At 38.8% G+C, this 26,736-nt stretch overlaps 1 long non-coding RNA gene across 1 annotated transcript in view; it reads left to right on the forward strand.

Annotated features, from left to right (window-relative positions):
* The first annotated feature begins 14,227 nt into the window (after positions 1-14,227).
* The window catches only part of LOC308492596, a 144,363-nt gene continuing 131,854 nt past the window's right edge, over positions 14,228-26,736 (forward strand). Inside the window, exon 1 of the long non-coding RNA XR_013992535.1 lies at positions 14,228-14,333. This is a non-coding gene — a long non-coding RNA (uncharacterized lncRNA). The remainder of the gene's footprint in view (positions 14,334-26,736) is intronic.

Below are 26,736 nucleotides of genomic sequence, written 5' to 3' on the forward strand. Positions count from 1 at the left end.
GGCACACCACAGCTCTATGTGAAGCCCAGATACACAGTTCCTGGAAAACAGTGGGAGCAGATGGGACCCTCCTGACAGGCACTCTCCAGAGAGGAAGACAGAGGGATACCAGGGGAGCTCTTCTTAAGTAAAGGCTGACGTTGAACCTGAGGCTGATTAAGCATCTGCTGACAGGCTCTGCTGTGACAACCAAAAAGCAATCTCTCCAAGTCTGTGGAAGGCAAGACGCTATCCCCGGAAAGTGTGTCTGTCACCCTCAGATCAAGCACAGCACATGTATGCACTCTTGGAAGTTTTGTGGGAAAGGCAGAGGTGGTGTGTTGTTAGTTGTTATGCAAAGAGATCTGGACAGACTAGAGTTCTAGTATTTTCTTTCTCCCAAACTTGTGATTTTTGGGCAAAAACTTACCCAAAAAACTCTCTGAACTTTTGATTGCTCAGCTGTTAAAAAAAATACTAAGAGAGTAGGTCTTATGTTAAGATGTTAAATGGTTTTTTAACATAAACACATGTACACACAGGCATAATAATTATAAAAAGGGTTGATGGGAGGAAACTTAGGGAGATGATCAAGCTGCTTACCGCTCTGAGGGTGGTGACAGTTTCATGGGCATATACTTACCACAAACTCATTCAGTTGTACCTAATATGTATAACTTTTTACATGTCAATCATATCTCAATAAAGTAGTTTTTTAAAAAGGGAGCATGTGAAACTTGCAGCAAACTCCTCCATGAAACCTGTAAGTCAGGCCTTTTCTCTCCCTCAGTGAGGTCCCCAGTTCTCAGAGAACAGCCCAGGCTTCTCAGTCACTTGGGGAGAACATTTTACGGAAATAGGGTTGCTGAGTTTGAAGAGATCAATCAAATCAAAACACAGAAAAGGCATTAAAAAGAACAACCATTATCATGACAGCTAAGTAGTAGAAACAGCAAGATCCTTAAAATTAGGTCAACAGTGTGTATATACCCCAAATAGAGCCCCAATAAGGGGCTTCTTCACCACAGAAGATAGAAAGCTGGTCAAAGTACTCCAAATTAAATGGCAGAAATTTGCTTCTGCACTTTCCTTGGTGATGGCATCCAGGAGGAACATCAAGAAAAATGGGAAATGTGTGCCAGTCAAGAAAGTTTGCATCCTTTCTTTCAGAGCCACAGACAAGTTGACGCTCCTTAATGGACTTCTATTATGCTGGTATACTCTTTTTCTGTTGCAAATTGTTTCAGTTATCTAAGAAAGGGAGGAGGAATAAAAGACAGATAGATACTCAGAAAACTGGCCTTTGAAGCCAGAAAATAATTTGGATGGTTTAAGACTTTACCATGTATCGAGCAGGAATTTGTTTATGTTTTGTGTTGAGCCATAGGTAATCCTCTCATTTACAATAAAAAGAGGTGTAATTCTATGGGGTCCAAAAACTTCCAGGTACTTAAAAGCTAAAATAGAGCAAGGTCAGATAAGCCTAAAAAAGATACAATTTTAAGTTTCTCCAGGCTTTCTCTGTAAGAAAATGTAGAGAACTTAATTTTCCTCAACTATTTAAGAAAACTTCTTGATTTTTTTTTTTTACTCTCTGTCATAAATTTCTTTTGATGCCAAGTGACGTGTTGGAGAAGGATCAATGATTTGAGCTTACAGCTTTTTATTGAGCTCCTTTTCTCCTTTTTTACTTTTTATTTGTCCAAAGTGGGGAAAAACATAGGAAATAGGTTAAAAAGGGGAAGTTGTGATTTTTCTTTACTGTTTTTTTTCTTTCCTTTTTAAAGTGTAGTTCAAACAAAAAAATTCCCTGCCAACGCAGTTAGTAATGGTGCAAATCAAAGTCTCTCCTTGCCTTTTTGGTGAAAGCAGGCATCTGACTCCTGGGTCTAGAGAACAGACTTTCATTACAGAAGAGACCAGTGCTTTGTTAACTTCAGAACATGCTCAGACAGAAGGGAATTTCAACTTGAACTCAATCCTATTTTCTGTACTATTTAATGCTCAAACACACACCAGAAATTGAAGAGGTTAGGATGAAATTAATGCTCTAGTAAGGAGGATTGTGTGATCTTCCTTGGAGATGTTTAATGGAAGAATGGAATTACTGAAAAAATTTTGGTGCGATGAACTGAGCATTTATGCAGAGTTTTATACACAAAAGAAAATTTCACTTTTTCAAATGGTAACAAAATCCCTGTGAGGGAGGAAACTCTGTGCCCATGTTACCAATGATGGAACTAAGGCTCACAGGTAAAGAAAACTGAGGCTACCTCTGACCTGGTTCTGGATCTTTCCTTTGTAGACCCCGGCCCTCCTTTCCCCACTTCTGTCTACTCACCTTCGGCCTCTGCTTTCACTGCAGATGTGCCTTGAGGTTTGCTTCAGGAATAGGCAGGCTGGAAGTAATGGCTGGAGCTTCCAGTACCATGTTTTCCTGGTGGAAAGCACTGGGAGGTAGGTGTGCCCTGTTGGTGGGTAGCCACAGATCTGTGTTGTGATTCTTTCCACCTCTCTGTGCTCTCTGCCTCCACCAACTATGGTTGCTTACTGATCCCGATCACCAGAGTTGTAGTTTCCAGAACTGCACATCTTCAGAGGTCCTCTCTGTCCACTTAAAAGAGGTACTGGAGTACTGGTTTCTTCTATTTCATAAACCCAATATTTCTTGAGGGATTATAATAGCCTCTTAAACAAGAACTAAAACATAGCACAGGACTTGTACATACGATGTGTGATTGAAAAATATGGTGTGCGTTCTTTATATATGTTTTTGATATTAGCCCCTTATTAGAGGCACTGTTTGCAAAAATCTTCTCCCATTGGGTTGGTTGCCTCTTTATTTAGTCCATAGTTTCTTTTGCTATGCAGAAGATTTTTAGTTTGATATAGCCCCATTCGTTTATTTTAGCTTTTACTTCCCTTGACTTTGACATCAAATTCATAAAATCCTCTTTGAACCCAAGGTCCCTAAGTTTAGTATCTATGTTTTCTTCTATGTAGTTTATTGTTTCAGGTCTTATGTCTAGGTGTTTGATCTATTTCGAGTTGGTACAAGGTGACAGACAACAGTCCAGTTTCATTCTTTTGCACGTGGCTTTCCAATTCTCCCAGCACCATTTATTGAAAAGGCTCCATTGTATGTTTTTGGCCACTTTGTTGAAAATTATCTGTCCATATTTATGTGGGTTTATCTCTGGGTTTTCGCTTCTATTCCATTGGTCTGTGTGTCTATTTTTCTGTCAATACCAAACTGTTTTGATTATTGTTGCCCTGTAGTACAAGCTGAAGTCAGAGAGTGTGATACCTCTAGCATTATTCTTTTTTCTTAGGATTGCTTTGGCTATTCGGGTTTTTTTGTGGTTCCATGCAAATCTCATGATTTTTTTGCTCTATTTCTTTAAAAAATACTGACTCTGTGTGGTGAACACACAATGTGATATATAGATGGTATATTATAGAATTGTATACCTGAAACCTATGTAACTTTACTAACCATTGTTACCCCAATAAATTTTAATTAATAAAAGGATACGGTGAATGTTTACATAATAATAATAATATAAAATCTATTACAGCAAAAGATACATTGCCATTAATCCCCCTCAAATTCTTCCCCATCACTTCCAACACACTTATCCCATTGTTCTTGCCACTTTCTGAAGCAGTTCTGGAAGTCCTCTTTCGTGAGTGTCTTTACTTCTTCCTCCATCATGATAACACTGTATCACGCATCGCTTCTGGTATTGCAATTTCTGTCACATAAAAACATTATAGTGTGTCCTTATCCACCTTATTCACTGGATCTGGCACCATGCAACTTCTGGCTCTTCCCCAAAGTCAAAATGACCATGAAAGGAAAACGTTTTGAATCAATTCAGGACATTGAAGCAGCCACGACAGTGCAACTAAAGACACTCATAGAAGAGGACTTCCAGAACTGCTTCAGAAAGTGGTGAGAATGATGGGATAAGTGTGTTTGAAGTAAGGGGGAGTATTTTGAGGGGGATTAATGGCAATGTGTCTTTTACTGTAATAAAATTTCTTATTTAAATATTGACGGTATTTTTTTATCACACCTCATATTTATACATGAAGAATAGAGGTACAAAAGAGGCTAATGTCACTGGATGTTGGTTTCAGAATTGCTCTAGAAGCCAAACAGATATTCTATAGTTGCTTTAGGTGTTCAATCATTGGCACTGGTCTTAGGGGTGGTGAGAGACTCAGAGCATTATTCTTAGGCCTATCTCTGCATAGCCTCATTTGACCATCTTCATTATTGTTCTGATCGTCACCTCTTGGACAGAAAAGAAAAGAATTCTTTCTGAGTCCCTGACATGATGAAATGCAGAAGATTCTATGTTGATCATTACTTCCTTCCTTTTGTCCCCGTCTGGCAGTATTCTTTGGGAGGTCTATCTAGACTCTAGTTCCACCATTCTCTCTTTTAAAGTTTCTCTAAAACCTATTTTTGGATTTGTGTTATTGCTGGTGTTCCCTGTGAGAAAGCTCAGTTTTTTAACCTATCTGAATTAAATCCTCTAGTGGTTATGAATATTTAGGTAGTGGGCATGGTTTTTAGCTGGACTTTTCCCTCATAGACATAGTCAATTTCTTAGTAGGACTGTAATAAAACAGTAAAGGTATGGACTTATTTCTGGCTCTCTATTCTGTTCCATTGATCTATATGTCTGTTTTTATGTCAGTACCATGCTGTTTTGATTATAGTCTTGTAGTATGAGTTGATGTCAGGTTCATGATATCTCCCACTTTGTTCTTATTTCTCAAGATTGCTGTTACAGTTTCCAAGAGGGAATTCCGCACCCCCCCCCGCCCCCCATTTTCAGGATTTTTTTTTCGCTTTCCTGTTCCTGAATCCTGAGAAAAGTTGGTCAGGAAATCAGGAAAATCGGCTCCTTGAACCAAGGTGGTTTGTAGTATTGGATGTCACTTTGTGGAAACGATTCATCAAGAAGAACAGAAAACAGTTTATATCTCAGAATTTGGGAATGGGAAAGCAAAAAAAAATTCCTGAGAATGGGTGGGAATTCCCGCCTGGAAACCCTAATTGCTGTGGATATTTGGGTCTTTTATGGTACCATATAAATTTTATGATTATATGTTCTATTTATGTGAAAAATGTTATTAGTAGTTTGATAAGAATTGCGTTGAATCTATTGATTGCCTTAGGTAGTACGGACATTTTAACTATATTAATTCTTCCTATCCATGAGCATGGTGTGTGTTTGCATTTATTTATATCTTCTTTAATTTCTCTCTTCAGTGTCATAACTTTCTGAGTACAGGTTTTTTACTTCTTTGGTTAATTTTATTCCTAAGTATTTTATAATTTTTGAAGTAATTGTAAATGGGATTGTTTTCTTAATTTCTCCTTATGGTAGTTTATTATCGTTGTATACAAATGCAACTGATTTCTGAATATTAATTTTATATCTGCTACTTTAATTCATTTATCAGTTCATTTAAATTAATTTATCAGTTCTAATAGTTTTTTGGTGGAGACTTTGGGGTGCTCTCTATATAGTATCCTGTCGTCTGCATATAAATACAATTTTACATCTTCCTTTCCAATTTTGATGCATTTTATTTATTTTTCTTGTCTGATTGCAGTGGCTAGAACTTCCAGAACTATGTTGAATAAAAGTGGTGAAAGTGGGCAACCTTGTCTTTTTCCTGATCTTAAGGGGAATGGTTTTAGCTTTTCCCCATTGAGTATGATGTTAGCTGTGGGTTTATAATATATGGCCTTTATTATATTGAGATATGATCCCTCTATTCCCACTTTGCTAAGAGTTTTTATCATAAATGGCTGCTGGATTTTGTCAAATGCTTTTTCTGCATCTATTGATATGACTGTATGATTTTTATTTTTCAGTTTGTTAATGTAGTGTATCACATTAATTGATTTGTGGATATTGACCCAACCATGCGTACCGGAAATGAATCCCACTTGATTGTGGTATATGACCTTTTTAACATGTTGCTGAATCCAGTTTGCTAGTATTTTGTTGAGGATTTTTGCATCTATGTTCATTAGGGATATTGGCCTGTAGTTTTCTTTTTTTGTAATGTCTTTGTCTGGTTTGGGATCAGAGTAACAGTGGCTTCGTAAAATGTGCTTGGGAGACTTCCCTCTCTGGATTTTTTTGGACTAATTTGAAGAGAATAGGTGTTAATTCTTTTTTGAATTTTTTTTTCTTCTTTTTTGAATGTTTTATAAAATTCACCTGTGAAGCTATCTGCTCCAGGACTTTTACTTGTTGGGAGCTTATTGATCACTGATTTAATTTCTTTGGTAGTAATCGGTCTGTTCAGAGTTTCTATTTCTTCTTGATTCAGTCTTGGAAGATTGCATGCTTCTAGAAATATATTCATTTCTTCCAGATTGTCTAATTTGTTGGCATATAGTTGCTCATAGTATTTTCTTAAAATTTTCTGTTACAGTGATATCTGTTGTCACTGTCCTCTTTCATTTCTGATTTTATTAATTTGGGTCCTTTCTCTTTTTCTTGGTGAGTCTGGCTAAGGGTTTGTCGATTTTGTTTATCTTTTCAGAAAACTAGCTCTTGTTTTTATTGATCTTTTGTATTTTTTTGGGGGGGGTCTCTATTTCATTTATTTCTGCTCTGATCTTTATTATTTTCTTCCTTGTACTCCCTTTGGGCTTATTTTGCTGTTCTTTTCCCAGTTCCCTTAGGTGTAAGGACAGATTGTTGATTTAAGATTTTTCTTGTTTCTTTAGGTAGGCCTGCATTGCTATGAATTTCCCTGTTAGGACTGCTTCTGCTGCATCCTATAGATTTTGGGTTGTTGTGTTTTCATTTTCATTTGTCTCAAGGTATCTTTTGATTTCTTTCTTGATTTCATTGTTGACCCATTTATTATTTAGTAAACGTTATTCAGTCTCCATGTATTTGTGTATTTTCCAGTTTTTTCTTGTAATTTATTTCTAATTTCATAGCTCTGTGGTCAGAGAAGACTCTTGAAATGATTTCAATTTTCTTAAATTTATTAAAACTTGTTTTGTTGTCTAACATGTTGTCTATCTTGGAAAATGTTCCATGTGCACTGGAGAAGAATGTATATTCTGCAGCTTTGGGGTGAAATGCTCTAAAAATATCAATTAAATCCAACTGGTCTAATGTGTAATTTAAGGCCACTGTTTCCACATTGCTTTTCTGTCTGGAGAATCTGTCTCTTGTTGTCAGTAGTGTGTTGAAGTCCCCTACTATAATAGTGTTACTGTTGATCTCTGTCTTTATGTCAGTCAGTATCTGTTTTATATATTTAGGTGCTCCTACATTGGGTGCATAGATGTTTACTAGGGTTATGTCCGCTTGTTGGATGGATTTCTTTATTATTATATAGTGCCCTTCTTTGTCTTTTGTTATATTCTTCAATTTAAAGTCTATTTTGTCCAATATAAGTATTGCAACTCCAGCTTTTTTCTCATTTCCATTTGCATGAAATATCTTACTCCAACCCTTCACTTTCAGCCCGTGTGTGTCTTTTGATCTGAGGTGAGTCTCTCCTATACAGCATATGCATGGGTCTTGTTTTCTTATTCACCCAGCCACCCTATCTCTCTCTTTTTTTTTTTTTTTGCTTGAAAGTCATCATTATTTATTTATTTATTTATTTATTTATTTATATTTTTAATTTTATTTTTACATCCCTCACACCGTGAACCTCCCTCCCCCCATCCACCACCACCCCGACCTCACACCGAACCATCACATTATACACATAAAATTATAGTTGGCATTCATTAATGTCCAGCCTCTGGTGTACAATGCCATGACCAGGCATCCACAGCATCCCTGAGGTGGTCTCCCAAACAGGACACGTCCATCAGACACCCAACAAAATCCCCAAACACTATTGAATAAGTTCCCCAAAGTAATTCTCAAAAAACCCTGAGGCCATCCTGTGGTCACCAGCCGCCCCCCAATCCCTTCACCCTTCTCCCCATCCCCAACCCCCTCCCCCCGCCCATCTAACAACTCTCGGTTTTTTGTGTCCCCAAAACTGTTTCTGATTAGTTCATACACATATTCTTTTCTTTAGATTCCGCATATAAGTGAGATCATATGGTACTTGTCTTTCCCTTTCTGACTTATTTCACTTAACATAATGTTCTCTAGATCCATCCATGTTGTTGCAAATGATAAGATTTCTTTTTTCTTTATGGCTGTGTAATAACTCCATTGTATAAATGTACCACAGCTTCTTAATCCAGTCATCGACCGATGGGCATTTCGGTTGTTTCCATATCTTGGCTATTGTGTAAAGTGCTGCAATAAACATAGGAGTGCATACAGATTTTTGAATTGGAGTTTTGGATTTCTCCGGGTAGATGCCTAGGAGTGGAATTACTGGATCATAGGGTAGTTCTATCTTCAGATTCCTGAGATACCTCCATACTGTTTTCCATAGTGGCTGCACTAATCTGCAATCCCACCAACAGTGCCACTCTGTCTCTTTTGATTGGAGCATTTAATCCAGTTACATTTAAAGTGATTATTGCTAGGTATATAGTTATTGCCATTTTGTTATTTGTATTTCTAATCTTCATAAATTAGATTATTTTCACCTTTCTTTTGCTTATAGAAGCCCTTTTAACATTTCCTGCAATGCTGACTTGGTAGTAATAAATTCCTTTAGCTTGTTCTTTTCTGGGAAACTCTTTATCTCTTCTTCAATTTTAAATGATAGCTTTGCTGGGTAAAGCAATCTAGGTTGTAGGCCTTTGATTTTCCATCACTTTTAATATCTCCTGCCACTCCCTTCTGGCCTGCAAAGTTTCTGTACAAAAGTCAGCTGATAATCTTATGAGAGCACCCTTGTAAGTATCTCACTGTCTATCTCCTGCTCCTTTTAGGATTCTTTCTTTGTCTTTAACCCTTGTCACTGAAACTATAATGCGTCTTGGTGTGGCTTTATTTGGGTTCATCCTGGTTGGAACTCTCTGCACTTCCTGGGCTTGTATGTCAATTTCCTTCACCAGGTTAGGAAACTTTTCAGTCATTATTTCTTCAAATATGTTCTCAGTCCTTTGTTCCCTCTCTTCTCCATCTGTTATTCCTCTAATGCACATGTTATTGCTGTTAACGTTAGCCAACAGGTCTCTTAAACTATTTTCATTTTTTAAAATTCTTTTTTGTTTACATTTTTCCAATTGGGTGATGTTAAGCCATATTTAGGCTGGGAGCAGAAACCTTATCTTAAAAGTTATCTTGTCTTGATCCTGTCTTTATTGCTTAGGGGTCGGTGATCAGCTGGCCTGGGCTGATCACTGGGACATGGTGGCCCGGATGGAGACCTGGGGTCAGGGTGTGGAGCTGAAGGGCTTGGTCATGCTCTGAAACTCTTTGTCAACAAAAACCCCCTGAAGCATTGAAGGGGAAATAGCCTCGTTTACCTGCTTCTATAAAACTCTATACCCTCTTTGCTCGGAGAGGTTCTGGTCTTTTCTAGCCTGACCTCCTGCAGCTCAAACATGCCAAATAAATTCTAATAGACAAATTTTGGTCTCCCATTACTCATTCCTCTGGCTGTGCCTAACAATTTGGTGGCCCGTATGGGGAGCCGCCTTCGTCTATCCTTCAGTGGACAACTTAGGTAAGTCTTACCTTTTTCACCCTCCAACTCTGTCAGATTTGCTCTCCACCAGACCTGAGGAAAATGACAGGGGGACGCCTTGCTGTTTTCCCTTGTCCTCTGGGTGATTAAGAGGGTCTAGACTTTACCTTCTTTTGCCCCCCTATTCCCTTCCTTCATAACTATGGGCTCTGGCTCCTCCTCTTACCCCAGGGACTTTCCTTTGGGGATCCTTTTGGACCACATTAAGAGAGGACTTTACCCCACTTTAGAGGCTAAACATCTTATTTCCTTCTCAACTGTGGCCTGGCCAGAATATAACCTTGATAATGGTGAATACCGGCCACCTAAAGGAACCCTTGATCTTGATATTCTCTGAGATTTAGACAACCGTGTCTGCCAGCAGGGTAAATGGAGTGAGGTCCCCTACCTCCTGACTTTCTTTGAGATGCGATGGGACTTGTCCCATTTCCCACCTAAGGGTGAGTCATGCCTCTTAGGTTTAGCTTCAACCTCTTCTTCTCCCTCTGTTCCAGACCCCCCTGATTTTTGGTATCCTTCCCAATATCCGTGAGTTCAACTCTCCCCACTGTATCAACCCGCTGCCTCCGCATGACCATCTGATACTTCCTCTGCTAATGGCCCACCTGTTCCCGACCTTTCTTCCCCTCCTCATACCTGATCTGGGCAACATTATGCACCCCCAGGCACCCACATGCCTCTCAGAGAAGTGGCAGGCGCTGAATGCCCTGTTAGGGTCCATGTTCCTTTCTCGATGACGGACCTGAGTCAGATTGAATCTAAGCTAGGCTCCTTTTCTACTGGTCCCTCCCGCTTTACTAAAGAGTTCAAATACCTCACCTTTAGCTATGACCTTACTTGGCGGGACATCTATATTATTCTCTCCACATGTACTAACTCTGATGAAAGAGATTTTATCATTCAAAAAGTTAGAGAAATAGCAGACTCCATGCATCACCAAAATAATAGCACCTATTCCCCTGAGGAGACAGCCATTCCTACCCACGATCCTAATTGGAATTACCAGACTCACCCCCAGCCCAATCCTGATTACCTAAAAAGAGACCATATGGTTAATTGTCTCCTTCAGGGCATGAAGGTAGCCATTCAGAAAGCTGTCAATTATGAAAAAGTTAGGGAAATCTATGAGGGCCGCCATGAGAACCCAGCTGTTTTTCTCTCCCGCCTTTCAGAAGCCCTACAAACCTACACTGATATTAATCCTGACTCTCCTGATGGAAGAGCTGTTTTAGCCATGCATTTCATCTCCCAGTCAGCCCCTGATATTCACAGGAAGCTTCAGACATTAAGAAGGTCTTTACACACCCCCAAACAGATCTTTAAAAATTGGCCTTTAAGGTCTTCAATAATCGAGACGAGGAGAGTAAACACGGCCATACTCAGGCCTTACAGATGGTTGCCATAGCAGTTTCCCAGGCTGTTAGGCAGGGCCAGCCCCAAAGGAAAGAACCAGTAGCCCAATCCTCTGCACAGCCTAATCAACCAGGTTCCTGCTTTAAATGTGGCCTTCCAGCACACTGGAGCTGCTCTTGCCCTAAGGCGTCATACTAAGCCTTGCCCCCTATGCGGCTGTGGTGGTCACTGGAAGTTGGATTGCCCTCCAGCCCCTCAAGGCTCAGGAACATCCACTTCCTGGCCCTGGCCAAATAGCACGCCTCCCACAGCACCAGCAGATGGAACTAATCTTTCCCTCCTGGGGATCCTTGGCACCAATGAAGAATGAAGGGGCCCAGTCTCGTCACAGGCCTCCATCTCCACCATATGCATGACAAAACCGCAGGTAACTCTCCTAGTTGCTGGTAAGGCCATTTCTTTCCTTCTAGACATGGAGGCCACTTACTTCACACTCCCCGAATTTTTGGGCGAGCTCTTTCCCTCTCTCGTCTTGGTTGTAGGGGTCAATTGGATACTTTCTCACCCATGGCTACCCCACCACTTGTATGTTCCCTAGAGGGACACCCTTTTAAGATTCTCCACCCCACTTCTTCGCTTTACTTCCCTTATATACTGCAGGGGCCACCAAAGGGGCTCTGGCCTTGTTGCCATTGATAACAATAAGGCTGATAGGGAGGCACTACAGGCCGCCCTCCTTGGCTCTCGAGAGCCTGTTACCAGTCAGGGAGTCATTTGGGAGGGCCCCTGGCTAACCTCCGCCGGAAACCTATCCCTACTATCCACGTCCCAACTCCCTATTGCTCTTTCCCGCCTCCGTGGTGCCCCCTGAGCTCCAATGTTCCTCAGCCCATTTTGGTAACCTTACTTAGGTAAGTCTTCCCTCTTTCACCCTCCAACTCAGTCAGATTTGCCGTCTGATACAAGACCTGGCGCTAGTCATGACAGTGTTCCAGGGTCAGGCCCCTGGGCCAGCAAATGGTAGGGATGCCTGCCCTAGTCTGCACCCATCGGACTTGCATCCATCGGAACTGAGGAAACCGACAGCCAGACACGCTGCCATTTTCCATGGTCCCCCTGGGTGATTAAGAGGGTCTAGACTTTACCTCCTTTTGCCCCCTATACTTTATCTCACCCTTCTCTGCTATCTCCCCTCCCCTGGACATGGGGACTGGAAAGGGCAATTTTTTAAATTAATGCCTCTCACATTTTAGCTGACTAATCGCTCTCTAATCCAAGCTCTGAAATCCTCCCTCCAGGTCAACCCCCACCCCCACCTTTTCCTGAGGGCTCATTTGGGAATGTAACCTACATCTTTGCTTCCAAATAACTCCCTTACAACGTAAGCTCCAAAACCTCTCTTCCAACCTAGGTATCTCCCCTCCATCCTATATCCTCCTGACCTCTGAGCCCCTTCAGTTACTCCCACTCGCGAGCCCCTTGATCACCTTGTTGCTCCTCTTACTTTTTGGCCCCTTCTTGCTCCATCTGCTTATTAACTTTATCTCACCATTCTCTTATAAGAGCACCGTTTACAGCCGCCTCATGCCAAACTCTAATTAGGGATCCTGATCGACGCCCTCGTTCAGCAGGAAGCAGTTACAGGAGACTGACCACTGCCCTTTTTCCTAAGACTAGTTACCAAACCCAGAAGGGAAATTTGTTAAGCCATATTTAGGTCAGGAGCAGAAACCTTATCTAAAAAGCCATCTTGTCTTGATCCTGGCCATGCCCTGAAACACTTTGTCAACGAAAACTCCCTGAAACATTGAAGGGGGAACAGCCTAGTTTACACCCTCCTATAAAACTCCATACCCCTCTTTGCTTGGAGAGGTTATGGTCTTTTCTAGCCTGACCTCCCGTAGCTCAAACATACCAAATAAATTCTAACAGACCAATTTTGGTCTCCCGTAACTCATTCATCCAGCCAAGCCTAGCAGGTGACTTCTGCTATCCTGTCTTCTAAATCACTGATTCGATCCTCTGCGTCATCTAATTTGCTGGTAGTTCCTTTGAGTGTGTTCTTTATTTCTGTTATTGTATTCTTTAATTCTGACTGGTTATTTTTTATGAGTTCTGTATTCTTCTTTATGTTCTCACTATGTTCCTTAAACATTTTTATAATCAGTGTTCTAAACTCTGTCTCTGATGGGTTGGTTGCCTCTGTTTCATTTAGTTCTGTTTCTGAATATTTCTTCTGGTCTTGTATTTGGGACATGTTTCTTTGTTTCCTCATTCTGGCTGTCACTCTGTATTTGCTTCAATGTATTAGGTAGATACCCTATGTCTTTCAGTCTTTGCTGGGTGGTCTTATGTAGTATGTGTCCTCTATAATCAAATTTCAGTCTCCGTATTCTCCTGTGTGTGTATTCCAGAGGTGTCTCTTGTGTTTTGTGTATTCTCCTCTTGAAGTTGAGCTTTAATTGCTTTTGGCTTATCATTGGACGGGATCAACTCCCAGGCTGATTAGCTGTGAGAATAGGCTATGCCCACAGTGTATGAGATGCTGTGTGAAAGTTGACCCCCTCAGATGAGGGTTGGTTCCTGTGGGCTCTTGTGCCTGTAGAGAATTCCCTTTGGGTATGTCACTTGTAGGTCAAACCTGGTAATTCTCTGGTTTGATCTGGAGCTGGCCCCTGGATGTGTTGATACTTGTGCCTCTTGGGTTGGGCTCTCCTGCAGAGCGATTTCAGAACGAAACAAACCAACAAGCTCAACAACAAAACCAAATACACTCACACATGAAAAAACAACTGACAGCCAACACTCAACACAAACAAAAATATCAAAAATACAAAATCCAAAACAAAAAATAAAAAACAAAACAAAAAATAACACCACCAAAAAAATAATCAATACAGAAAAACAGAAAGAAGGAAGAAAATTAGAGCAAGGAAAAGAAAAAAGAAGAGAGCGAGAAAGGGGGAAAAAAGAAAAGAAGGAAAATATATCTAAAAATGATACTACTACTAATAATATTAAATTTCAGAAAACAGTGCCAGTCTTGCCTTAAGCCCACCAAGCTATCTCCAGTTTGTCCTCTGCTGAAGAAAATCTCCTCTGCGTCTTGTGGAGGCGGAGCCAGTCACCTGGTGTCCAGAGTGACCCTGACAACACAGTTCTAGGTGTTCCGGGCTATGGGGTGTGGTTGGTAGTTTTTACAAAGTCAGTGGAGTTTCTGCTCTTGCCTGCACAAAAGCGGGCGGAGAACACCACAGCCAGCCACCGGGAGGTGGGCTTCTTCTCTGTGCTCAGGTCACCTGGGTCTTAAGGCGCTTATGAAGACAAGTTTTCAGGTAAGCCCCACCACTCTGAATATTTTAAAGGGGCATCTCTTTTTTAAAGAGATAATCCCCTAATAGCTTCATATTAGGTATTTAGATCGTATATAATTACAAATAACTTCTACCTACATATTTTGTTTCAATTTTTGACATCTCTATCTTACAGTCTTTTCTAGAATTGTTTACAGTTTAAAGAAAATATGTGAGGTTATATATTTAAACTTCTTTGATTTTATTTTTATTTTTAAGACAGCTTGAGCAGAGAAGCTTATTTTCATCTTGACCCTATATTTGCGCTCCCATCCGTTATAATCAAGAACAGAGGGGTCCATTCATTTAACAGTTATTTATTAAGCATTTATATGTGCCAGATACTGTTCTCAGAGCTGTGGATAGAGGCAGAGTGAACCCTCCCCCAAAAAAGAAAGAAAGCATATTTTTCCTTCTGAAAGCTTGTGTTACAATGGCACCTATTTATGAGTGTACAAGTATAAATTCAGCTTATATTAACCTTTCTAAATACCTAATGGGAGACATAAGAATGTCTCATATTTCCATTCAAAATTATTATTCTTTCCATATTAAATATTACAATGGATTAAGATACAATAATATTAGTATTACTTTATTTTTTGAGTGCTTAACTATGCACAAGTTACAATTGTGAACTGTAGCCCTTAACTATAACTAATATACATTCTAGTTGGGCAGAGCAAATATAACCATGAGGTAAACAATAGTGCATTCAAGTAATAAATCACAATGCTAAGAAAACTTGTCATGAGGCTTGGACATTCTTGGAGGCTCATTACCATGAGACTTTCTGTGAATTCTCAGAGTGAATAAGGAGAAGGAAAGGCAATTTTAGTTTCTGCTTCTTTTTTCTTCCACTGTAAGAGCAGGAAAAAAAATCTTAGGAAATATAGCTATCCTTTCTCTTTTCTTTGCAAAAACCTGTGATGACCTCTCTTCCAATCAGGATAGGGTTTCCCTTGGCAACCATATCACGCATTCTCTTGCCCAAAATGTCTCTGTAAATAAAAATTATTTTGAAGAGACCAACTAAAGATGGTTCTTTAACAAGTTATCTGCTTTATTAGATGTTGACATAGACTCTTATTTAAAGGAAATACATTTCTTATTTATTCTAAGCATTTTGAGAAATAGTTCTAATAATTTAAAAACTTCTGACTTACTTAAGAATTATTGATGCCCTTTAATATGGTAACTTGAAACCCTCAAAGAGTTCAGCATTTTACTTTTAATCCTGAGTTATTAGTCATCAAATATAACCTCAGTCTGGCTTTAAACATATTTAAGGACAAAAGACGGAATCAAGAAGCATATCATGGCCTTATAAGTCAGAGTTAAGTACATATAATTAAAATGTCTCTAAACAGTACATAGACAAGTTTGAAATACAGAAGTAAATATTTCCTTGAAATCCAAGTGCAGAAACATGGTGCGATTGACATTATCATAAGGGTATTCTTGAATCAGGTCTAATTTATATTAAAAAAGTAAATTAGTTGCAACATACAGTGCTTTAATGATATTTAGGAACATAGTGTTTTACCTTTAACCTTATATGCCACTTATTTCACATCAATGGGCTGCAAAATTGTATTTAATGTTTGGACTATTTATGAGTAGAACTCATAAATAGGGGTTAAAACACTACTGAATAAGCAAACTTGCTTCTTTTCTCTTGAGCACAAATCTGGCTGGATGAGGTAATTCTGAGGCTACTCAAAATGCTGCTGGACTTGCCTTCTTTCTCCCTACTCATGGGAAGAGGTGGCCTAAGGAAGTATTTTAAGACTATGTGAACAATCTCTTTCATTTCTGCAATTCTTTTACTTTCCACCCATTTAGAGCTGCACCATAACAAATATGTGCTTTCCTTCATCAAAAGCTGAATATGTGAGTTATTATATGCAATGAGAATATGAAAAGTTACCTAGAATAAAATTCTTGTTCAACACTGAAGTGTTTGAGGAGTTGCAAAATGAATGGAATTTTTATACATTTGATGAAATGACTTTGCTTGCAATTGAAACAAAGTTATGACCTCAGGCCTGCCTGTGTCAGGGACTCCTTCCTTGTCAGAGAGGCTAACTGTACTCCAATACAGGCCCTGAATTTCCCCCAAGTGATTGCATTTCCTTGTTAACACATGCCAAAGTGTCAACCAATGCACACTCCTAGTCAGTTATAATAGTAACTTGTTTTTTTGTAGTTACAATATCATTATTCAATAAAAACTGGTTATAATGCCTGATCGCTTTCACCAAGCAGCCTGGTCTACTTTCTTTAGTATACCAGCAATGAACAACTTGAAAATGAAATTGAGAAAAACAATTTACTTACGATAACAAACAAACAAAAAATACCTAGTAATAAATATAAGAAAAGTAGTGTAAAACTTACACTCTAACAACCATAAAACTATTGAAATAAATTAAAGAACATGTAATAAATGGAAACCTTTTATAGTCATGGGTTGGAATACTTAATATTGCTAAAATGACAATACTTCTCAAATTGATTTACTGATTAAACACAATACCTAGTAACATTCCAGCTGCATTTTGCAGAAGGTGACAAGTTGATCCTAAAATTTACATGAAAATGCAGAGACCCAGAGGAGCCAAGACAATCTTGAAACAGAAAAGTATAAGTACTCACAGTTCTTGATTTCAAAAGTTGCTACAAGGCTAAAGTAATTAAGTGTGGTACTGGTATAAGGATAAACATATAAAGCAATGAAATATAACTGAGAGCCCAGAAATAAACCCTTACATTTGTGGTCAACTTATTTTCAACTTATTTTTGACAAGGGTCCCAAGACTGACTATTCAGTGAAGAATGAATAGTCTTTTCAACATATGGTGCTGTGACAATTGATATCACATGCAAAAAAAAAAAAAAAAAAAAATAACTTGAACCCCTACATCATTCCAAGTACAAAAATCAATGCAAAATGTATCACATAATTAAATATAAGAGCTAATGCTATGGAATCCTTAGGATACACTATAAAATAAATTTTTGTACTAATGGTTTAGGCATTCTTAGATATCACACCTAAAACACCAGCAACCAAAGGAAAAATAAATTAGATTTCATCAAATTGGAAAGTTTGTGCTTCAAAGGAAAAGCGAAGAGATAACACAGAATGGGAGAAAATACCTATGAATTGTATATCTGATAAAGGATTGTATCCAGACTACATATATAAATTTTAGAGCTCAACCGTAAGTAAACACCTCACTATACAAATGGTCAAAGAACTTAAATGGACATTTCTCAAAAATATATATCTATATATAAATGTTTACAAACCACATCAAAAGATACTCAAAGTCATCAGTCATTAGGGAAATGTAACTCAAAGCCACAATGAGATGCTTCATGCCCACTAGGGTTGCTAAAATTAAAATAAAACCAAAAAAATAAGTTCTGGAGAGAATGTAGAGAAATTAGAACCCTCAGACATTGCTGGCAGGATTATGAAATAATACGAGTACAGCCACTTTGGAAAACATTTTTGGTAGTTTCTCTAAAGGTTAAATGTAATGTTATCATATGGCACAACAATTCACTCCTAAATATATTCCCAAGAGAAATGAAAACATATGTCCATCAAGAACTTGTACGTGAACATTCATACTAGCATTAATTATAGGATCTAAAAAGTGAAAACAACTCAATATCTATGAATGGCTATCCCTAGCCTTATGAATGGATAAGCAAATGTGGGTTTATTCATACAGTGGAATATTATTTGGCTATAAAAAGAAATGAAGCATGTGTTACAATATGAATAAACCTGGAAAACATTATGCTAAGTGAAAAAAGCTAGCCACAAAAAGCCACTTTTTGAAAGGTTTAGAATAGCCAAATGACTCCATTTCTTTAAAAGGTTTAGAATAGCCAAATCCATAGACAAAAAAGCAGTTTAGTGGTTGCCAAGGGCTGATGGGAGGAGGCAATGGGGAGTGACCAATAATCGGTATGATGTTTTAGGATTGATAAAAATGTTCTAAAATTAGATAGTGGTGATGGTTGGACAATGCTGTGTTTTTACTAAATACTGAATTGTACAATTTTAAAAGAATGAATTTTATGGTCCATGAGTTATATCTCAATAAAGTTGTCATTTTAAAAGGCGTTTATCATCAAGAGATTTGACTGAAGTGAGCAATCATCCTGAATCCCATGGAGTTGAGGTATTCCCATTACCCAGGGCTTCTAGAGCAAAAATTGAGACAACCCAGCCAAACAGGGACGTGTTTGTCACCCTGACTCATGGGAGGAATGCTTAATTCAGATTTGAAGGAAAGGAAGGGAATTCGTAGACTAGACGACGTGGGGAGAGAATTGCATATGCTAACACCTTGTAGTAAGAGGCAGAAATACTTCAAGGGAATAAAAACAGTGATGAGGGACTGGTGAGCTTGGTTGGAGCTAAGGCTGGAGAGAAGAATAGGGTTCAGGCTTCCATGCACTATACAGAGGGAGTGGTAAAACCTCAAGGTTTTTATATACAGAGGGTGCCAAAAAATGTATACACATTTTAAGAAAGGAAGACTCTATTATAATTGTAATACTCAATATATACCCGATAACAAAAGATGAATACAAGTCATGTTTGACTTCTGCAATTACAAGAGGTGCTCAAAGTGGTTACCATCAGCGTCCAGAGACTTTTGAGTACAGCAAACTATTGCTTGATTAACGTTGACCAAAGTGTCCACTTGTATACATTCTTTTGGTACCCCGCAGTATATCTGGCTCCTCCAATACGACACAGACTCCATTTGAACTTCGGTCAGGTTTTTATTGGTATCGGGGCCAGTGTTTGGCACTTGACAGGCACACAATAGATGTCTAGGGACAATGTAGTAAATCCAATAGTTTGGTTTCTGGCCTCAGGTTCAATGATGCAAATGGATGTTCCATTGTTTCCAGTTTTCAGGCTCCTTTTTCATTTTTCCTCTTTTGCCTGTTACCTGTCAGCTGCAGAGACTAGAGTAAACTTCACAGAGTGGAGAGGAGCCCAGACAGGTACTTCTCAAAGGCAAGGACACCAAAGGAATGACTGCTTTCTAAGGAGGAAAGTGACAACAAGAGCTAAGAGTATTTGGCTTTTAATTAATTCCTGCCTGAAACTGGCAACAGCTTATCTGGTGCCCACACCTCCCTTACATTAACACACACCTGCCTCTCTCCTGCCTTTTGCTGCCTGTCAGGATGGCAGCACCTTATGTTGTCAGGAGGCCAAAAGCAGCCCCTGAGTAGCAAGTTGAGCAGATCCATATATCAGTGGAAATGTGAGATACAGACAGGAAGAAACATATAGAAAGACAGAGGGTAACAGAGGTACACAAAGGAACTAAGACTGGGAGAAAGAAGGAGAGAATGAAAGGGATTTTAGGAAGTGAAAGGGTGAAAGAAGCCAATGGAAATAAGTCATGAGGAAGAGAAAAAGCTACAAGAATGTCCAGGCAGGATGCGATGTACAAAAGAGAATAACTCTATCGTTCTAGTCAGGAGAACACCTCAAATCTTTGCCCCTGCTGAGGTTCAAGTGCAGGCAGCCCCGTCACTAAAATGTTGTTTGTGAATTCCCCAGGCTCGCTTAGAAATTGTTGATGAGCTCTACATCAGAGCAGCCAAACAAAAGCCACACTCTTCTCCACTTAAACTACTGCATTCAATGCTGCTTTCTTTTCCTTTGCCTAATTATCCTATTTGTACTCAAAAGGAAAGTTGTACTTGAAGACATATTAGAAAATATTTATTTAGAATGCTACTTACCACATTGTGCCAAGGTAACAAGGCTAGGTAATAAGTAGGTGGGCACTTTCTTCAGAAAAAGAAACAAGAAAATTTAAATGGTAGCATCAAAGACAGCATTTCTATTTCAAAACACAAGAAAATAACCTTATAATGAGGAGCCATAGAGAGAACTGAAGGTGCTTCTGTTACCACATATCCATCTTCACAACACTATTGTTCTAGGTGAAAGGGAGAGCACCAGACGTAGAAAGAGTCTGTCAATTAGAAGAAAAGAGAAAAGTATAAATATGTTATGCTTCCTTAAAGGCACACGGGCAAGATGAAATTCATATTTTAAAAAGGTATCTTTCTGCTGTTATTAAAACTTAAAGAACTTTGCACAGCAGCAAAATTATGTTGTGCCATTTATCCTGTGCGTTTGCTTTCTCCATTTCAGCTTGTGGCAGGAGACCAGAGGAAAGGTGGGTCAGTTTTCCTTGATTTTGGTTACTTTACTTACCAAGTTTATTTTATTTGTTTCCTACCCCTGTGCACTTGCATTAACACATTCTCTTTAGATAGAAATCACATTTTCTTAATTTCCTTTTTATTGCAAAATCTAAACAAAATAGACAATGATTCTTTTAAGAAGAATCAAAGAGGACCAACCACTGGCTTCTGGCCATTTCTTCACCCACCTCCCCCCATCCCCACCATTATTGAGAACCTGCTATACATTAGTCACTATACGGGGCCCTTCTACACCATCCCATTTAAGGGGTTCTTCACCTGTAGAAGGGTGCAGTGCCCTTTGCTATTCGGGGGTTTTTGTTGTTGTTTTTAATGGACTTTTATTGAAGAAAATTAATCAACTCCTAACGCTTGCATGCCCATGCTGTCATCTCTTTACCCATTCTGGAAGTACTTTAGAAAGACTCTTCTTTTTTTTTTTTTTTTTTTTTTTCTTCACAGTTTGGGGTTCAGAGTAGGCGCATCAACTAATGGAAACTTGTTAGAAGTGCAAATTTCAGTCCTTATCTTATACTTACTGCGTCAAACCTCTGGGGATGGGCCCGGCAATCTGATTCTTCTGCACACTTACATTTGAACAATTGCACTACAGGATGAATGGCAAGTGACCAACCCAAGCTTGTCATGTTTCTTTCTTCATATAGAATTAGAATTAACCAGATTTCAGGAAGTTCAAAAAGTGGTTGCAAAGGAAAACATAGAAGATGGAATACGATGGCTTTATTCAGCTTACTCACTTTTAGAAAATTTTATCAAGGATCCATTAGGAAACACAGAGAAATGAATCCATTTGATAAATTTTTGTGAATCAGCATGAAATCTTTGAGAATTGTGACCCTCATCAACATGGCTGACTAGAAGACAGGTGTATTAACTTCATGATTAGCAAAATTCCATGATTTTCATTTGCTGATTATTAATTAGTTCCACGCTCTCCCTTTCCAAAGGCTTCCAAAGTCTTGTAATCTTCTCCTTCCTCAGTTAAGATGCAGAACCTCTGCCCCTGTGGCTGCCTTGATAGAATGCTAGATCTATTCTATCTAGAATGCTGGAATTTACATTGTATACCACGGTTAGACTACCTAAAACTGTTAGTCACTTAAAATAAATGTATCCCATGAGGCATTACTTGGACTTTAACTGATCTTACCTTTTGGAAAAACAGTGTGTTATTTGTAAGAAATAACTTGATATGGTTTTCCAACTCAGCAATGACAGCAGATATTATGTTTCCTTACAAGTGGAATAAGAAAAACGGAGCTATGGAAAGTAATGAATTTTATCCAGCAATACAGATATTACCTACACTGAAGATGTTACCATCTCTGGCTTTTTATATGCCTACTATCTGAAGCACTGCTGTTTCTACTTCTCACCCCTTTGCTCATAAGGAAGACTCAATACATACAAAGAGTAAGAAGATGCATGGAATGCTTGACAGAATCCATTAACACTACACAGCCCAGCCAATCCTCTTTATGCTGACTATCTTTGGAGGCTGACATCTGGAATGGAACTCAGAGAACTGGGGAATGGGGGCGGGGGGGGGGGGGAAGAGGCTGCGTTCTAGATCCTGATAGCTTTGCTTCAAAGTCATGCATCAGAAAGGGCTGACAGCTGATTTACCCTCTCTGTTTTCTCTATTCCCACAAGCAGTGACTCTCCCTTATAGATTTTCTTTACCTGGTATGGACCAAAAGATGTCACGGATAGTTTAGCTGTGAATTAAAATCTCAGTGACAGTATACCTGTGATATCCAATTTTTTGAATGGCAGTACATTTGGATAACCCAAGGGGGTGAAAGTGCTTCCTTGTTAATCGATGGGCTGGCTATCTTTACATTTCCCTTTGGCTTTATTTTCATATTCATTTCCCACAAGGCCCCATATTCTACTAATGTGTGAGAATCTTAGAGAGAAAAGATTGTTAAGAAATTCTGTTAGTACAGGTATGATTGGTTGAGTTTTCTGTGAAGCAGAATGTAAGACATAGATTAGCATGCACGCCTTTAATTAGGGAGTACTCTTGAGTTCAACACCTCCGGAAGGTATGTAAGGATGAAGGATAGGGTAGAGAGAAAACTTTGACTGTGATGCAGTCCCAGTGACTTTCTCAACTGACACCATCAGTAGCTCTTGGATTTTGGCTACTTAAGTGGATCAAAGGAGGGCAGAGCTTTATGTTGGTTAATCAGTCACTGGGCTTGGATGACTGAAAGGAGGTGTGACTGTGGACAAAAAATTTTTCTTTAGTCAACCTGAGGCCATCACAAAGAGGGCTGATAAGTGAGGAGCCTTCTGGACTCATTCTTAGCATGTAGGGACATAAATTATTCCTGATGGGGGATCTGAGTGGCTCATCAGAGCATCTGCAACAACAGGTTAGCGAGTAGCTCCTCTCAGAAGAGCACCTAAGATAGAGTCAATATTATAGAAGTCCTATCTCTGCTTCTTATTATAATACCTTTGGATGATTACTCCTCTGAGCTCACAAACTTCACAAAATTGTTTTGAGAATTAAACGTAATAATGCATCTAGATTTTAGAATAGTACATAGCAATACTTTTATTTGTATTAGCTATTATTATTATTATTATTATTACTATTCAAGAACTTTGGATTTCTGTAAACAATTAAATTCTGCAGACCAACAGGCCTGGTAAAGAACTAAGAAAGGAGATTATGAGGTTTTAATTGAGTCCTGGACCTCTGGGCCTTTTCTATATTCTCAAGAAGTTCTAAACTTCAGTTGCTTTTGGATTTGAACTATTATTTTGGATAGGACTAATTACCATCAGTTAGAGTTGGAAGACTGGAGTTATTTCCTTTGGGAAGATAATCTACTTACACCTATCTCAATCCACTTCTTTTGTCTATTTTTTTTAAATCACAAAACCGAAACAGAACACATGGGAAATTGTCACAGGCATCATTGCCAATGAAATTACATCAATGAAAACCACCTGGATCATTATACCTATTGACATTTTTACTCCTGCATTTATCCTTTCTTCTCTTGTCCCCCAAAGCAATAAAGAGATTTCACACCTGGGTTCTATTTAAATATCTGTGGTTGATTAAATGGACAGTGGTCTTCTATCTTGGTCATTTGCAAGTTAATGGTATGTCTGGACAGACTGCATAAAGATCAGATATTTTGATCTAACTAAACAATACATTCATTCAGGCAAGAGGAAATCCCCAAGCATCCAATTCACTGTTGAGTTGCTTGAGAACGCATTCAGTAGAGACTTGACAAGTAATTTGGATGAGTTCATGGAGCTGAATAAGACACATTACTGAAGCTTCTTCCATTTCTTGAATCATAATATTTGATATATTTATAAAGCACATGGAAATCATCAGAACTTTTCCATTTTCAAGATTCCATTTCATAGATTATTGATAAATGTCTTATTACAGAGTCCCATTTATACCCACATTAGATTTCTAGCTAGGCAATTGTACAGTTCATATTACCATGTTTCCGCAAAAATAAGACCTAGCCTAAATATCAGCTCTAATGTGTCTTTTGGAGCAAAAATTAATATAAGACCCAGTATTATTTTATTTTATTTTATATGAGACCCAGTCTTATATTAACTTTTGCTCCAAAAGATGCATTAGAGCTGATTGTCTGGCTAGATCTTATTTTCAGAGAAACACAGTACATTATGTCTTACGAAATTTCACTATTTGTAAGTAAATACATCCTTTCCCATGGGTCTATTTCAGGCAGCTTCTGGTTTGGCATAAGTGCCTCTCCCCTTATGGAATAGAATGCAGTGGGGACAACAAGGGGTGAAAGTAACTAGAAGTATTTCTGTCCCAGGAACTCATAAATGACAAAAATAAAACAATACCTGGGGAAAATAAAATTCCGTAATTATGAACTACATACTTACTAAGCTTAAGAGTCTGTTAGGTGCTGCAGATAGAACAACATGCACCACAAACATAGTGCCAGCCTTATGGTATTGAATGCACCTGTGCCCAAGGCTTGGTCATTGCTATATTAATTCTAAAGCATTTTGATCTCTTGCTTTTGTGTATTCAGTGACAGCATGTGGTTTTTCTACATATGGTCTACATTTACATTTGTGTAAGATATACAGGTGGCTCTTACCTGCTTGACTTAACATCAAATTTGTGGCCTGGAGAATAAAACTAGAATGTGGAACATAACTAATAACAGTAATGAGGTAATGATTTTACCTCATTTACCTCAAACAGTAATGATTTTTCTTTTTTTCCCACATGACCTTTGTCTTGTTTTCAAGGTAGGACCTAATGAGGAAGGCCAAAAATTGAGCAATATAAACGCCTTTGAATAAGTTTATAACTTCAAAATTTGATGGCCTTGGAGGTTAACAGCATCTGAGTGTGTAAGTTACGAAGAATTTGTCCAAAACATGTTATGTGATTTATTAGTGATCTCCTGTTTTGCCAGGAAATTGTGACTAATTTCTAGGAAATTTCCACTTCTGTTCAATGAGGCAAGCAGCAACATCAGACACCTGATATCACAGTATATGTGTCCAGTGAAAGTACACATATTTGTAAACATTGTTTCTTTTTATCATGTTCCTATTTCATATAAATATATCCATCCACTAAGTCTATGGCTGCCTATCACCAGCTGTTAAGATAGATTAATTACATTGAATTTTCATAAGAATAACACTGTATGCCCCTCAAGCAGCCTCGGAGACACAACCTGTCCAATTTAGGATGTTATCTCCCTTAGGAGAGTCTGTACATAATCTTATTTCAATTTTGAGAGTATAGTTTTCATTGCATTCCCAGTGAGGCCTCAATCATTCCTGTCTAATGATAGTGATGAGAGGTGACCCAATTCTGAAGCTCTGAACATCATTTTCTTGAGAATACAGGCTCTAATCTAGAGTCCAGATAGAAAGTTGGTACTAATACAAGAGTTAATTTATAGTTGGCTATCCTGTATCTTTCTCTACCATAAAAGATATTTTGTACAATCCAAAGTGAAATTATTGATTGTGGGGTTTATAGCTGATTCTACTCTTTATTTCTGAGACATGAGATTACAGCATATGCCTCTTTTATTGATAGGCCTATCTCTGGTCACTGACATCAAACCATAGTACAGTGCCCAAGTCTAAAACTGACTAATGTACAATGCAGGGCCATCTGGTAGATTTCAACATACAATATGTTGAGCTTCAACTATTTCCCACAGATTATGTTAAGCCTTTTGGCAACAGAATGATAAAGAAGATTGTCACTCAGGGTGGCCTGCAGGGTCTTTGTTCCTGCTCCCCACATAAGAACGCAGGATATGGTGAGGCCAAAAAGGAACACCCACGGTGCCATAGGTAGGGGAGTCATACCACTATAGTCTCACTGGAGGCTGGATTCACACGACCTGCGATCTGCTATCTGCTATTCTGCCAACCGACCGACTCTCTCTTCGACTCTCACAGCCGTGGCAGTTATATCAGTGGCAATTGGCTAACCAGCTACAGCTGACGGACATCTACTACCCGAGCCAGCACCTCTCCCCATGAGGCCGAGAGCCTGGAAACTGCTCTCTGGGGCTCTGTCCCCACAAAAATCAAGCATTTCCTTCAAGAACCCTACAATTTCAAGGATGACATAGATAATATGCATTCAAATGATTACGAAACAGGTCAAACATATTAGTGCCAGACCATGATAGCAGTGCAAACATATTTGTGGAATCAATTTCCTATTTTCTGTTGCTATTATCTCCCTATTTTATAGATATACTTTTCTTCTCTTATCTGGTCTACCTCAAAACTCCTCTGCTTGTTTCCAGTCTGACTCTAAACTACTTTCCACATAGCCACCAGAAGATTTGTCCTTATATAAAATATGCAAATATAGCCCTGTTGCTTCCATGCGTTGACCTCTTCCTTGGCTCCTCATCACCTACAGGATAAAACCTGAACTCTTTTGAATGGCTTTTGCTGCATCCTTTCTGCTTTGGCCCTTGCCTACGAACTCGGCTACATTTCCCTCCCTTTTCCCAGTTACTCCCACACTGCAGCCACACTGAATTACTCATACTTTCTCACCTAATACCTTTACACAAGTTATTTC

This window comes from Rhinolophus hipposideros (genome assembly GCF_964194185.1).
Source record: "Rhinolophus hipposideros genome assembly, chromosome: 24".
NCBI classification, from domain to species: domain Eukaryota; kingdom Metazoa; phylum Chordata; class Mammalia; order Chiroptera; family Rhinolophidae; genus Rhinolophus; species Rhinolophus hipposideros.